Consider the following 14,131-nt stretch of genomic DNA (forward strand, 5'->3'; position numbering starts at 1 on the left):
AAGCAAAGCATAATTCAAGCGTGGGTAGAATATTATTCTCAAGTTTGAATGTGAGTGTTTGGAAAAGACCCATCGAGCAAATTATCAAAGTACCTAAGATTAAATTGTAACTGTCTGGGGACAGTAAGTGTGACAACATAAAAAGTGAATATAAACCCATAAACAATTATTCCTAATTAACTTTTTTATATTTTTAATTAAAATTTATTTAAAATATAATTACAACATTTTCTCCTTTCCCTTTCCCTCATCCAATCCCTCCTATGTCTATTCCTTCACTCTCTTTCAAATTGGTGGCCTTTTTTCCTTTGGTTATTATTGACACACACACACACACATACACACACACACACATACACACACACACTCAAATATATAGTTATGTATGCATATATATGGATACATATAATCTGCTGAGTCCCTTTAGTGTGGCTTTCATGGATATGGTTTTATGGCTTGCTACACTCAGAGAGACTAATTCTGCCCCTCTCAGTAGTCACTAGTTGCTCATAGTTCTTTGTCCAGGAGTGAGACCTGATGAGATTTCCTCCTGCATGAGCATGTTTATTGATGCTGTCATCGTTTAGGCCTTGTTTAGGAAGCCATAGTATTAAGGTATCACAGAGTGGATTTTCCTGCCCTCTCTAGGAGATGCACTCTCACCATAGACTTCCTGGTCATCTGGCATTTTCAATCTTTCTGTCCCTTTTTTCTGAAATGTTCCCTGGGCACTAGGTGTAAGAGCCTGTTATAGATGTATCCACTGTAGCTGGGCTCCTGATCACCAGTTAAGGACGGTCTGTGATAGTCTGAAGGGAAGCATCTTCGATGAGGGCTGAGAGCTACGCTCACCTGTGAGTATAAGGATAAAGCGTAGGATGCAGTCAGGAATTGGGGAGGTCTCCTGACATTGTAGCGGTAGGTTCTGCTCTCAGATCCACGGCCATGCTAACCCCAGGTAGCTGGCTATGTTTCTAGTTCCAGACATGATTTTTCTCCTACTGAGTGGATCTTAAGTCCAATAAACAAGTGCCACTACTGCACTTTTAGGGATATCTTGCCATGTTGGTCCTTGTTGCAGTTCATAGGCATCACAGTTGATCAGGATTATTGATTCCTCATTTCCCTTGGCAGCTTACATAGTACTTCCAAGTACTGGCACTTTCAAAGTGGAAGAGGCTTTCAGGAGAGATCCAGCTTGAATCCTCTGGGTCCTGTGTCTGAAGTGAGTACTATCTTCATCAATGGAGACTTACCTACAACCCCTGAGAGGCAACCAAGTTCAACAGCCATAGCCTATATTGTTTGGGGGTGGAGGGGTCACGTGCACTTCTCTGACCAACGACTAGAATAGAGGTTTCCCATGCCTGGTACTGAGATTTTGATTTAATCCTTTTAAGGAACAAATATACTTAATGATTTAGAAATAAATTATTGAGAGTCAAGAATGAAAGTTTTAGGTACAAAATCTAGCAGAAAGTAAATATTTTAACTTAGTTGCCCAGATAATAATTTTCAATTAACAATTCAGCAATATGCCTGTGTATTTCTAGATTTGTAGAGGTATCTACACACAAGTAGAGGCTGTATTTTTAAACTCTTACCTGTAGCTTTAAAAGCGAATTAATTGTATATATAATAATACATACCCTATTAAACAGTCTACAGACACTATAATAACTTCCTAAGCAAACGAACACTCACACTGTATTAACTTTTCACATTTCTGTGATCAAACAGACTTCAAGAATCAACTTAAAGGAAGAAGCATTTGCTTTGATTCACACGTCGAAGGCATAGTCATTATGATGGGGGAGGGGGCATTGTATGAGGAGCACGAAGCATCTGATCACTTAGCATACACACCCAGCAAACAGAGGGTGATGAACTTTGGTGCTCATGCTACTTTCTCTTTTTTTTAAGTTTTTTTTTAAATTTTTTATTATTAGTTACACTTTATTCACTTTGTATCCCTGTAGCTCCCTCCCTCCTCCCCTCCTAATCCCTCCCTTCCTCCCCCTTCTCCACACATGCCCCTCCCCAAGCCCACTGATAGGGGAGGTCTTCTTTTCCTTCCTTCTGATCCTAGTCTATTAGGTCTCATCAGGAGTGGCTGCATTGTCTTCCTCTGTGTCCGAGTAAGGCTGCTCCTACTTCAGGGGGATGTGATCAAAGAGCAGGCCAATCAGATTATGTCAGAGGCGGTCCCTGTTCCCATTACTATGGAACCCACTTGGAGACTGAACTGCCATGGGTTACATCTGTGCAGGGGTTCTAAGTTATCTCCATGCATGCTACTTGGTTGGAGTATCAGTCTCAGGGAAGACCCCTGTGCTCAGATTTTTTAGTTCTGCTGCTTTCCTTGTGGAGCTTTCTTTTCTTTTCTTTCTTTCTTTTCTTTTTTTTTTTTTTTTTTTTTTTTTACCACAGTTGATGGTTCTGGGCCATGTGCTGGTACTGTCCATGTTTAGGCCATTTTCTTCATCTCTATTAATTCAACCTAGTAGACCTTTCACAGGGGCTGGAGAGATGGCTTAGCAACTAAGGACGCTTGTCATTCTTGCAGAGGGCCTGGATTGGTTCCCAGCAGTATTGTGAGGCACAGCCACAGGCACAGGTGTGGTCCTTATACATATATGCAGGCAAAACACTCATACATAGGAGTAAACCTAACATTTAAAGAAGACACTCTCTTCTTGAAAACCTGTTTAGAGGTTTGTCCCCTGGGTGACTACTGATCTTATCAAGTTGATAATCAATATTAGTCATCACACTGACTGAAGGTCTTTAATTCATCTTAATATTTATCTGCAGTTATCCAACTGTTTTTATATTGATCACAATCTTTGATTATACTTTTCTCCAGACAGGGAAAAGCAGTGGACAGAAATCTAATGACTCAATTTAGTAGTCATGCCAAGTAGCTACCAGGAGGTAGCAATCATACAAATAGTATTCTTCAAATACATTTACATATTTTTATAATTCATAATAATTTAAAAGATAATAGTAAGTGAATATTTTATTTATTGGCTTTTGCTTTGTCTGTTTTGAATTTAGAAATTGTCCAAGTCCTCAAAGAATTTTTTTTTTAAGTCATTCATCTGTTTAATGTTCCCAAGCTAAAGTTTTGGAATTTGTAATGTTAGTTTCCATATCTATTCTTTTGATTATAAGATTTCGTGAAAGTAAGCTGCTTAGAGAAATGTCCTTGGCAAGTAGTCCATCTACTGATGGCTCTTCAGTCTTGGCTGGCCTTTGAACAAAATGTCCATCTTTCAGCCTCATAGAATGTTGCTCTTTTGGACCTCCTACAACTTTACCCTGACAACATATAACATATTTTTACATAGATTTTCGTGACTCCTTCAGTCTGCTTCCAGTTTTGTCTTTTTAGTGTCATCCCCAGAATGCCATCTGCCCTTGAAGCCTCAAACACAGCTTTTTATCTTCTGGCCACCCTCTCTTCAGCCTCTGCTTCCATACATATATACTCCATATGGTTACCCGCTGTATTACCACCAGACATTTAAATGTTCTTCAATTCCTTGAGTCTATTATTAAATCATGAAAGAAAATTCATCTTCAAATGTTATATTTCCTTTTGGATTCTTTCCTGAGAGAAAATTTCAGAAACTGGGTTCCTAAGTAGTCCTCAGATTGAATTTCTATTCAATCATGCTTGAAATGACATCAGCTCTAAGATGGACTAGTGGAATTTTTTGCTACTTCTGAGCCATAAAAGTGATGTCTGTTAACTCAGAGAAGGGTCTGTTAAAAAATGTCATCAGAAAAGATTTATGATTAGGGAATTTTGTTTGCTCACAGTCATATCTTGAAGTTTTTGAAGACACTTGGGACTCTAGATCTGTGTTGATTGATTTTAATTCTCAAAGTACACAACCTAGGATCACCTGTGAAGAGAGTCTCAATGAGAGGTTATCAAAGCCAGGTGAGTTTTTGGTCATGTCTGTGGGGGGCTGTCTTAACAGATGTGATGCCATCCAGCCTGAACACAGTGGTATCATTTCTGGGTTTGGAGCTCTGGACTGTATAAGAATGGAGAAATCAAGTTACGTGCAATTATCCAAGCAGGAAAGCAAGAAGGTATGTGTTTATTTGTCTCTGCTCTTGATCGTGGGTGATGTGATGTGACTAGCTGGGTGAAGGTCCTGCCTTGACTTCCCCATGATGATGGATGAATCACTTTCCTCCTTAGGTTGTTTTTGGTCAGGGTATTATCTCAACTCACAGCGGCAGAAATGAAATGGTATCAAGAATCATAGATGTGAATGCTGGCTGCTCTCACACTGCTGCAGATCCTCATCTTAAAGCCCCTTCTTAACTGGTCTGCTCAGCAAGGTGAATTTGGGTTTGCTTCTCATCTCCTCTGTTGTCTCCATCAATACTCACTTACATTCATATTTCCAATTCTGTTTTAGATTTTGAGATGATTTTCTATCTTGAAAGAGGCAACCAACTTCACAGAATGACTTTCAAATTAGAAGCCTAGTTCTTCAGCTCAAAACACATGTTGCAACACATGTTGCCGGTCAGATATAATTGAATTATGAATAGGTCTAGAGTCTTTACATTACTGCATACATTTTTGAAATACTGTAAAAGCAGGACTCCATTCTTAAAATGATATTTGTGATTCATATAGGCAACAAATGTTTCCTGGTTTTTTTTTTTGTTTGTTTGGTTTTTTTTTTTTTTTTTTTTGGAATCTGGGACTAGTTTGTGTTTGCCTGTGACAGCCCATTTGTTCACTTCTGATCACATGATCACATAGACTGGGTAATTTATAAAGAGAAGAGTTTGTTTCTTTTGTGTTTTTTTTAAATTAATTAATTCAATTTACATCTCATCCTAGGCCCCTTCCCCCTCTTCCCAGGTTCACTCTCCCCCTGTATCTTCCCTATTTCTTAGAATAGGGAGGCCCCCCCCCAGACACTCCAGCTCATCTATTCCATGAGGACTGAATTTGTCTTCCTACCCTGTAGCCTGGTAGGGCAGTCCCATCAGGGGGAGGTGATCAAAAAAGCAGGTATCATAGTCCATGTCAGAGATATCCCCTGCTCCCTTCACATGAAGCCTGAGATGCCCATTGGCTACTTACACATAGAGGACCTAGGTGCAGACAATGCATTGTCTTTGGTTGAAACTTCAGACTCCATAGGCCTACTGGGCCCTGGGTAAATACTTCTGATGGTCTTCTTGTGGAGGTTTTGTCACCTCTAGGTCAATTTATCCTCCCCCCATCCCCTTTCCAGTAGACTCCTAGGACTCTGGGAGGATATGTGGGGGACTCTAGCTAAGACTTCTCATAGCAGGGGCCATGGAGACTGAAGAGGACACCCTTTATCTAAACAAGAGTCCTAGTGGACAGAGGAGATCACCAACCCACCCATAAAAACATCAGTCCAAAACTTACCCTACCTGCAAGACACACAGGGACAAAGATAAAACAGACAGAGCAGAGACTGAAAGAAAAAAAAAGTCCAACCAATGAGGGGCCCAACCCTATGACCTACCCCATGGAAGAAAGCCAACCCTTATCTCTATTAATGAGATTCTGATATGCTTGCAGACAGGAGCCTACCAGAGTTGTCCTCTTAGAGAATCCATCTAGCAACAGTTAGAAATAGATAGTGAGACTCACGGCCAAACATTGGGCCAAATTTCTTTTGCTTTTTAATTATATATATCGACAACAGTTTTTCTTCTCTCCATCCCTCCTAGTCCCACTTCTCTCCCCGAGATCTACTACTTCTCCTTTTCCCTTCAGGAGAGGGCAGAGATGTGAACACTGATACAATATACATAACAAGATACAATAAGACTAGGCACAATCCCTTATATCAGAAGAGTTTTATGTTGGCTTCTTTTCATCTTTCTTCAAGGTTGAGGGAAGTTATAGCTTTTCTTTGATAGAGTCCCAAGACAGCGCAGCACATCAGATGGTGGGAGATAAGGAGAACACAGCAGACTTAGATGAGATGGGCATTGCAGGAATATCACCCTAGAGGATCTACTTACTCTTCACTACACAATTTATTCCTGAGGGCAGAACCTACTTCACATCTTAAAGCCCCACCTAGGCTCACCTCTTAGCATTTCAAATGGGAATGTCATTTCCACATAAGTCTCAAGAAAACAAACTACCCTTATAAAGGATTCACCAGAAGAAGCCCTTAGGGAGATCTCTTTTTGTTTCCTCTATATTATTAGTACTTCAATGGCTGTCACTTATGACTTGCAGGGTCTAGAACAGCTCCTATGGCTCAGAGTTTATGGCTCAGAGTTTATGACTTGGTCTTTGGAGCTTTGAGAAAGGGTGAGAAATGAGCCTTGTGACCTGATGAGGTATCATGAATCAAGCTTAAACTTTACTTTCTTTGCACTTACAATCTGCCATTCTCATCTAAGTTGTCTTCAATACCCTGAAGCATTTTCTTTCCCACCCTTACCTGCTGGATTGTGATTATCCTACTTAATTAACAAACACAAAAAATTAGAAGAGAATCTTTGCAAATTCCTATCTATCCCTACCCAATAACCTCCATATCCATATATTGTGTGAGGCTATTCCTAGGAGACCTAAACAAATGTCTACTCACCACAGGTAGGGAATTGACAGATCAAGGTAAGAACAACACCAGAGTTCAACTTTGTCAACCAATGACTTTTACTGAGGTTACTTCTAGGAATGTGGAGACACAGAAGCAGCCAAATCACTGAACACTTACTCCAATGAGAGAAATTCAGGAAAACTGGAAGCTTGGAGCCTTCCACAAAACTTTCAGGATATTTAACAACTAAGAGAGTCTTCTCTCAAAAACAGTCTTTGGGGAAAGGGAGGAGCCTTGTGTACTTGATAAGTTTCAGGGGGTTCCCGACACTTGCGAGGTGTTTGTTTCCTGAGTCTTGAGCTTCCCTGAAAGGTGGAACATTTCAACTCAGAGGACATTTGTTACCCAACATCATACCATAGATAAATTTCATTTCTGTGTGCTTTATTACAGTCAGCATATAACAAAATGAGATTTTTCTCATCTTAACAGATGTTATTCTCTGTTGAGCCTACTTATAACTGTAGATCCTACTCCTTGAAATACCTTGTCTCTTATGCTGAAGATCTCTAATCTTCTGCTATCTTTCACCAAATTAGTGTTCTTGCTTCAATATTCCTATAAAACTGACATTTAAGGATTCATTTCTCACTTCCATATTGATAAAATCTGTGCTTAATTCTCCATATTAATAGCAAAAATATACTAACTAACCATCTGCCCCAGTTAACCTGGATTAGTAATTGATATATCCAATGTCCTACTATAGACATTAATCATACCAATATTTATGATGATGTATATATATTTAGACAACAAGTGAATCCCCTTCCTGTCAGGAGCACTGTACAAAATCAACCTTTCTACCTCTGTACAAACTTCTCAGCCTTTACCTCCTTGCAATGATCCAAATCCTAAATCACCAACCACCTCTTCAAAGTTTTTTTTATTTTCTTTAAGTTTTTCTTGGAGGGACAAGGCCTCCTTGTACAGGACTAAGCTGGCCTGAAACTTGTGACTCTCTGCCATAGCCTCCAAAGTATTCAGACTACTACAGACAGTTCTATGGATATTTCAACTTGTGGATACGACGAGTTATAACCGACCATAGCTGACTATTACATGTAACTCTCTGCATATATCATCATCTATCTGCAAACATTTTGTTTGGTTTCTGCAAATTATACTCACAGGAAATTTGCTCTATCTATTTTCTTGTTTTCATCTAGTTTTAGAAATAGGATATCCTGGCGTTATGGAATGAGACTCTTCTCTTTTTCTATTTCTGAAAAAGCTTTTAGAAAATTGTATGTTTTCTTTGTTTAGATGTTTGGAAGAATTCATCAATGCACTTGCCTGGGCCTGTTACTCTAAGCTTTGAAAGGTTATACTCTGTTCAGGTATTTTCTTCTGTGACTTTTTAAATTTTCATGTGTGAAGGATGCCTGCAGAGGTAGGTAGAGTGCATTAGATTCTCTGGATCCAGAATTATAGGTGGTTGTGAACCACCCATCATGGGGTCTGGAACAGAACTCAGGTCTTCTGCAGGAGAAGCAAGCACTCCTAATAGCAGGTCACCTCTCTGTCTCCCTGTTGTTTTACTTATTTATTTCTTGGTTTTGATACTCAGTAATTTCTGCTCTCAGTTTTATTCTTATTCTTTCTTTTGCGATTTTCTTTTTCTTGTTCCCTAAAAAAGTTTATTAGTGCTTTGTTTCTTGGCAAGTTTTCATTGTTCTTACTTTTCAAAACAGGAATCCATTACTCTACAAAATTCTCACTGAATATTGAGTTGACCACTTTGTATTAATTTAATTTTAATTATATATGTATATAAATATATACATGTTATATACACACACACGTATATATGACCAAAGCATTTTTAAGTTTCTCCAGAGATCTTTTTCATTCACCAGTTTTTATTTATAAATATGTTATTCATTTCTCCAAAATTATTTTTGTGTTTCTCAGCTTGTAACAGATGTGTCCTTAATTATATTGTGATTAACAGAATATTTTATGTGATTTCCATTTGCCAAAATTCATTAGAACAGGTTCTCAGGCTTAGCATGGTTATGGGTAAGAAGAGTGTGTATCCACTAATGTTGAATGAACTGTGTTCCATGGACATCTGTATGTCAATTAGATCCTGCTGATAGGTGAGGCAGTTCAGTGTGAGTGAATCCTTTTTGGTTTTCCAAGGGTTGACTGAATCTGCCAGTTACTGAAAATAAGCTGAGAGCCTCTAACTATGATAATTTATCTATTTATTTATTTATTTATTTAACCTTATATTTCTTTCCATCAGTGTCTGCTTCACAGTTTCACAAGTTTTCTTTTGGTACACACATATTGCTATACTGTTGCAGTTTAGTCATTCTTTTCCACACATAATGTCTTTCTTTATCCCTAAAATGTTTCCTTGCTATGAGGTCTGTTTTGATGGAAGGGCCTAACATCTTCTTTCTTAAAGGTTCCACTGTCTGAACAAGGCGCACTGAAGGTCAGGTGACCATCACAAGAACACTCGGGGCATAAAGCATAGTCAAGCTGTAGCAGCCAGACTTGCCTATGTACGTATGTGGCTTTCTGAGCATCTAGTCGGGGCTAACTGTGACCCATTGTCTAGTTGACAGAGGCCACAGTTTCCTCTAATGTCTTTATATCTCAACACTTTACTGTCTTTAATTTCCCTGGAGACTCACTATTTTCTGAGAGAAGCTAGGCTTCAGGGTGGATAGCTGTAATCCCTGTTATTGGGAGGGTGAAGCAGGAACATGTGTTTGAGGCCATCCTAAGTCTACTTCCCCACACCCCCTTGTTCACTGGAGTGAGTGTGGAAGGAATGAGAGAGAAAGAGAGAAGGGGAGAGAGAAAGACAGAAAGGAAGAGAGAAGAGAAGGAATGAGAGAGAAAGAAGAAAGGGAGAGGAAGATGGAGAGAAGATTTTTTTTTTCTACTACCTAGATGTGCCGATGAAGTTTTAGGTCAGCGAAAGAGTCATCTGATTGGGTCTTAGGTTTTTCTTTATAAGTGTTTCTTAAATATCCCTCAATGATGCCTCCTAAGAGAGACAGGAAAACTAGACCATATGAATTTTAGTATGTGCTCCCTGCTGCCTTGAAATCTAAAGTGGCCCAGTTTGGTGAATGCCCTGTAGGCTGGGCTCTGATAAAAGGAGATGTCACAGGTATGGTGTCTTACCAGCCTCAGATCTATGTGCCCTTCATTGGTATGGGTCCTGGAAACTGCACAAGATCATAACTAGGCTGTTTACATTTTCAGTTTGAAGAACAACGCACAGAGACACACGTCTATACAAAATGAAGGAAGAAAGATATAGATGCAGTGGGAACGACTCAGGCAAGATATAGACAGTCAAACTGATGGGTTAGAAAAGCAGCTTTGACAGCAGGGATTCGGACTGTATAAACTCATAAAAGACGAAGACGCAAACAATCCCCACAAAACCAGGAGAACTGAAAGCTAGCTGAAGAACACGGCACAAGTAAAGATGTTGACATGCAGAGTGAAGAAAGAGGAGCTGTGAGTTATTTGATAACAGATTTAAATCTGAGAGGAACACAGAAGCCCTCTCTGCTCTCCCCACCCCCATCCTGGAAGGTTCTAGAAGACAGAGACCTATGCAGTCCTTCAGTTTTAGCTTTTAGCATTCCTGAAAATTGCTTTTCCGGCATGTCTGTGAATCCTGATACCTTGCAGTCCAGATGTGTTGAAGGCATTATTTCTGAAAGCATGGCACTTCCTAGTGGTCACTCAGAAGCTGTGATGGCCAAGACCGTCATTTAGAACAAAATGAACTTTGTTAATTCATTTTACAAGGGACCCGACATACATACATACATACATACATTATATATATATATTTCTCTGGACTTGGGTCTGTACTATAGACTCAGATAGAGCAAGGAGTTTCAAGTCTCTATATCCACACAACTCAGAGGTTAGTGAGCAAAAGATAAAATACCTGGGCGTACCTGGGCACCATGGCACACGAATGTAATCCCAGGACTCAAGGAGGGAAAAGCAGGTGGATCTCTGTGAGTCTGAGGCCAGCCTGGTCTACAAAGGGAGCCCAGGACAGCCAAGGCTACACAGATAAGCCCTGTCTTGAAACAAAACAGTGAGAGTGCATTGAGAGGCTAAAAATGAAATCTGATAGTTCATTATCGAAATCAGAACTACCTTGAGTCAGCTTAGTTCCAGCTAGAGATGAACAAGACTCATGGGTTCTGCCAGCCTGCTAAGTCGGCTCTACCCCACTCAAGCTCTGCTAGTCTAGTATGCTCCACCCACCTAAACTAGAAATGCAGAGAACCACCAACAGTCAAGCTCGCCTGGAGACCTGCAGATCTGAGAAGGTCATGCAGCTGGCAAGATTTCAAATACTCAGGACGTATAATTTAGAGACGAACCCACACGTGACCTGTAAGTGGCAGAGGAAAGATCAGATTGACATGATGGCAACGATTGTACCCCCCTGGTCACTCAGTATTAGAGGGAGGCGGGGCCTGCGCCAGGGTTGTGAGGATGCTTCTTGGCCCTCAAGCAGTGAGCCCTCCATTCTGAGCTGATGCTGCTTCTGCAAAGCTGTGAAATAAACTGTCCGGGTTTCCTGACGGAGTCCCTGGTGTTCTTGTGACGGGGGAGCCTGTTCTCTCACGGAGTGAGATGGTTCATCCGAATTGTCGCCTCGACTGAACCTGCAGTCACCTTCGAAAGGGGCCTCTGAGTGTGTCCATGTGGGTGTTTCCGGAAAAGCTTAACTGAGGAGGAAACAGCCCACCTTGAGTGTAGACAGCAACACCCACAGGCTGGGATCCCCAGGTCGGACTCTCAGGTGTGATCTCAGAGTCTGGCCGTGGACTAGGGAAGACTTGCGGATTCATCATAAGTGGGTAGAGGACCAAATCTGGAACCCTCCGTGTTCCTGAGCTCTGAGGAGAAAAGCACCACTGAGAATTGGCATGGGCCATCAGGTCATCGTCCTCTCACGGCCCCAGTACAATTCATGACCCGCCAGGTCCTGCCAAAACTCCTCTCTGAAAAGAAGTTACTCAGCTCCTAAAAGATTCTGTTCCATTCTTGAACTGCCTTAGCAGTTCATCTTTCCTTTTTAATTTTTCATTAAGTTGGAATTTGAATACCTGAAATATTTATTCACTAGTCATTACTCAGTCTTAAGAAACCACATAGGAAGTCCACCCATGAGGTGTTACACAGCCCAGAGACAGCCAGCGTTGCTGAGGGAGTGCAACTCTGATACACATCAGATCTGGTGCTCAGGGGCTGCCGTTCACACTTGGCTTTCCAAGCCCGCTCTACCCTATGCTCCTCTTACAGGTCCTGTGGTTGTTAGTGATATCCTAGGAAAACCTGTGTCTGCACGAATCAGCCATAGACCTTAATCAAAAGCAAAACAGATGCACAGATATTGTTTATAACTTCACAACTTTTCCCCTGACAAGATCTAAAAGACAGTACAAGAATCATGTGCAGTGCTCCTTAGGCATGCAACAACATTTGTTTTAACTCAAGAAGCAGGGATGGAAAAAATGAGCTAGCTGGCAGTGTGTTTCCCATGGAAGTATGAGAAACTGACTTTGGAGCTTACAGAAAGCCATGCACAGCAGTGCACATCTGTAATGCTAGTGATCCTGTGGCAAGTTGGGGATAGAGACAAGAAATTGCCTGCGAAGCTCATGGACCAACTTGTCCATCATATGCAATGGCTAACAAGACTTTGCCTCAAGCTAGATGGAAGGTCAAGAATGACATGCAAGAATGTCCTCTGACTTCTACACTTATGTCATGGCACCTGACTCTCTCTCTCTCTATCTATCTATCTTATACATGTACACACAGACCTTATCCTTACCTATACTATGCGCGCACACACACATATACAAATAGCCCTTGTACTCAGATTTTTTGGTTCTGTTGCTATCCTTGTGAAGTTCCTATCCTCTCCAGATCTTACTGCTTCCCACTTCTTTCATAAGATTCCCTGCACTCTGCCCAAAGGTTGCCCATAAGTCTCAGCATCTGCATTGATAGTCTGTATGGCAGTAAATCTGAGCACCGGGGTCTTTCCGGAGACTGATACTCCAACTAAGTACTATACATGGAGATAACCTAAGACCCCTGCACAGATGTAGCCCATGACACTTCAGTATCCAAGTGGGTTCCATTGTAATAGGAACAGGGACTATCTCTGACATGAACTGATTGGCCTGCTCTTTAATTACCTCCCCTGAGGGGGAAGCAGCATTACCAGGCCACAGAAAAAAGACACTGCAGCCACTCCTGATGAGACCTAATTGACTAGGATCAGAAGGAAGGAAAAGAAGACCTCCCCTATCAGTGGACTTGGGGAGGGGCATGCATGCAGAGGGTGGAGGAGGGAGGGAACCACAGGGGGGGATACAAAGTGAATAAAGTATAATTGATACAGAATAAAAAACAAACAAAAAAACAAACAAATAGCCCTTGTAAAAGAAATCTATTTTATTTGTAACTGGAAAGGGACTTCTTCAGGTTACTGATACTGGAACATGCCATGCCATTCAGTCTGAACAAGTGCAACCCTTAATAAGGTGAGCTGCCATTAGCCATCAGGGAAATGCAAATCAAAATGACCCCGAGATTTCACCTTACACCCATCAGAATGGCCAAGATCAAAAACTCAAGAGACAACACATGCTGGAGAGGTTGTGGAGAAAGGGGAACCCTCCTCCACTGCTGGCGGGAATGTAAACTTGTACAACCACTCTGGAAAGCAATCTGGCACTTTCTCAGACAACTAGTAATAGCGCTTCCTCAAGATCCAGCTATACCACTCCTAGGCATATATTTAAAAGATTCTCAAGTACACAGTAAGGACATTTGTTCAACCATGTTTGTAGCAGCCTTAGTTGTAATAGCCAGAAGCTGGAAACAGCCCAGATGCCCCTCAGTGGATGAATGGATGCACAAATTGTGGTATATCTACACAATGGAATATTACTCAGCAATAAAAAACAAGGAAATCATGAAATTTGCAGGTAAATGGTGGGATCTGGAAAAGATCATCCTGAGTGAGCTATCCCAGAAGCAGAAAGATGCACACAGTATACACTCACTCATATAGACATATAATATAGGATAAACCTACTAAAATCTGTACACCTAAAGAAACTAATCAAGAGGGAGGACTCTTGCTAAAATGCTCAATTCCTATCCAGAAAGGCAAAGAGGCTGGACATCAGAAGAAGGAGGAAAAAGGGAACAAGTCAGGAGCCTGACACAGAGGACCTCTGAAAAGCTCTGCCCTGCAGACTATCAATGTAGATACTGAGACTTATGGGCAACCTTTGGGCAGAATGCAGGGAATCTTATCAAAGAAGTGGGAAACAGTAAGATCTGGAGAGGACAGGAACTCCACAAGCAGAGCAACAGAACCAAAAAATCTGAGCACAGGCGTCTTTCCTGAGACTGATACTCCAACCATTGACTATGCATGGAGATAACCTAAGACCCCTGCACAGATGTAG

The 14,131-nt window shown here is 41.0% G+C and overlaps 1 long non-coding RNA gene across 1 annotated transcript; it reads left to right on the plus strand.

The window, feature by feature from the left end:
* Positions 1 to 3,737: 3,737 nt before the first annotated feature.
* LOC132654915 (uncharacterized) lies at positions 3,738 to 13,647 on the plus strand. The gene is made up of 3 exons (XR_009592516.1): positions 3,738 to 3,952; positions 9,052 to 9,151; positions 9,864 to 13,647. It is a non-coding gene; the product is annotated as an uncharacterized LOC132654915 (long non-coding RNA).
* The last annotated feature ends 484 nt before the right edge of the window (positions 13,648 to 14,131 follow it).

The sequence above is a fragment of the Meriones unguiculatus genome, chromosome 6 (assembly GCF_030254825.1).
Source record: "Meriones unguiculatus strain TT.TT164.6M chromosome 6, Bangor_MerUng_6.1, whole genome shotgun sequence".
Lineage (NCBI taxonomy): Eukaryota > Metazoa > Chordata > Mammalia > Rodentia > Muridae > Meriones > Meriones unguiculatus.